Source organism: Medicago sativa, chromosome 7 (assembly GCF_051527215.1).
Source record: "Medicago sativa cultivar Bolivia chromosome 7, Bolivia_mono, whole genome shotgun sequence".
NCBI classification, from domain to species: domain Eukaryota; kingdom Viridiplantae; phylum Streptophyta; class Magnoliopsida; order Fabales; family Fabaceae; genus Medicago; species Medicago sativa.
The window spans coordinates 10,883,474-10,885,735 of NC_140755.1; the positions used below are offsets into that span (position 1 = coordinate 10,883,474).

The 2,262-nt window shown below is 32.4% G+C and overlaps 1 pseudogene across 1 annotated transcript; it reads right to left on the bottom strand.

The window, feature by feature from the left end:
• Positions 1 to 735: 735 nt before the first annotated feature.
• LOC146904188 (vesicle transport v-SNARE 13 pseudogene) lies at positions 736 to 2,056 on the bottom strand (annotated as a pseudogene). Its single transcript, XR_015017476.1, has 3 exons — positions 1,967 to 2,056; positions 1,687 to 1,875; positions 736 to 1,072 (listed from the first exon to the last, which is right to left on the bottom strand). The product of XR_015017476.1 is annotated as a vesicle transport v-SNARE 13 pseudogene (transcript).
• Positions 2,057 to 2,262: the final 206 nt, after the last annotated feature.

Below are 2,262 nucleotides of genomic sequence, written 5' to 3' on the forward strand. Positions count from 1 at the left end.
GGTCAATTTGGACCGAACTGGGTAAACAGATTCTTTTGTGTTCTCTCTGCTTTTCTCTCGCTGTTTTTCTACTTTTGCTTGTTTAATTGCAATTCACTTTGATATTGGTTGCTTAATTATCCCTTGCTCCACACATCAAGTTTGTTATTGGTGTGTTTTCTCATCGAATTCGCAACATAATGCTTGCTTGTTTTATCTGATTATTTTTCACTGAATCAAAAGACATTAGGGTCATCTTTCTCATATGACGATATTTATAACTAATTGAACTCTAATAAAGTAAGGGAAGATTATTTGTAGTCTGTAAATAGTGCATGACTCAATACAACCGATTTAATCTTTATGATAAATGGTATTATGGTTGTAGTCGATAATTGGATTTGGATTTGATATTGTGTTGACAAAGAATGTTAATTTGCATGATCGTTATAAACGGAAGTGACTTAACTCTAAAATAAAAGTTGAAATTCAACTCAGAATTTAAACTCCACTAAAACTGGTTCTGATTTTTGGAAATTTCAAAACAGAAAAGCACCATACACGGAGCCCAAGGAAGTTACAAATTATGAGTTAAAAAAGCGCGACACCAGCGTCTTTTGAAAGCATCAACTACCGAAACTCGAGCGGTGTTTTCCAATTACAATATTCCCAAAGGATAGGTTAAGTTACTATAGACATGATTGTCGGCAGATGATTTACATGCATCATATCAGGAACAACAAAATAATCCAATGGTATTTAAAGAAGCAAACATTTTCAAATTTGCTTCCAGCACTGCACAACATAAACATATCATCTTTTTCTGAATAATAAGGACCAGAAAACAAAAAAAAGATAAATTCTTATAAAGCCTTGCATCTTGGTGATTTAGGAGGTGTGTCTGGTATTGTCTATTTTGAAAGTTTGAAGTACAGAGTCAAGATGATAACAAGTACCAGGACTGCAACAATGGTGCTAATAATACACTTGTTCCTGTTCATCCTTTTAGACATGTTAGACAAAATTTTCTTGCTCTTGCTTACGTTATCGTCTCAGTTGAAAACATTAATCTGTCTCTTTGATCAGCTGATACCTGTTTTTATCATATTAGCAATAAAGCAATAGGCATTAAATTTGGTGGGGAAAACCCAAGAAAAATGAATATTCAGAAATGTAGATTGAAGCTACTCAATCAAATTTAAAACATCAGGAATCAAATGGTTGAAATGCCATTTACAACATATCACCACTTTGTGCGCCACCAACATGACAAATGTCTGAAGAGATTAATTTTAAAAATTATATTAATCTAATCTAGTTTAAATAAAAAATATAATATGTATCCAAAATTTTATTCTTTATTTGTAATGTCGACAATAATTAGAAAAATTAGTATTGAAAATCCAATGTTACACTTTTCTAAACAATTAATCTTCTATTTGTTTTGTACAAAAAGTTCATATTTTTTTTTTTGGTGTTTGCTTCACTGGAAGGTATCCGTAGTAAAAATTCAACCAAATCTTTACAAATTATATAGTTGTTGACTGCCTCTATTTGTCTTCCTGACATTATATATATATGATCTTTTCTGTTAACTTGAAACTTTAGAGATTGGAATTCAAGCCCGTACATAGCAATCATGGTTTCACATAACAATGAATGGTCATTTAACATCATCAAAGAGTGTCAATTAAAAATAAATCATACCGTCATAGCATCTGCCATGCCTGATTCCAACAACATATCCCGGGCAGAGGGGTTCATGTTACCGGATACAAGTTTCTTAAGTTCGCTTTTATTATTGTTCAGATCTGATTTGTATTCCCGCAACTTAGCAAGAAGTACACCCTTAATGTTTGGCTGCAAACTTCTGGCCTCCAGATCCATTTTCCGAATCTACAAATCGATAAGCACATATATCAGAATCCCATAATACAGAAGAAAGAAAGGAAGCTATCCAACAAAAAGAAAAAAGTGAAGAGGGTACCAAAGCTTCTGCCTCATCGATTCCAGCCTTTATATCTGAAATACTTTGCTTCTTTTGCTCTGCAGATTGAACAAAAATGACATAAATCATAAAAGTTAAGTGTTCATAGCTCCAGCATGAAATGATAAGCGTCAATGGTTCCTCTCTTCTTGATAAATATCTTAACGATTTGTGTTTGACATTTTGAAATTATATTTAGTTTCAGGGTTTAGCATTCTATGAAGAATATTTTAAGATCCATCAAATACTCTAGTATGCCAATAGCAAAATATACCCTATTCCCATAAAATGAGCAT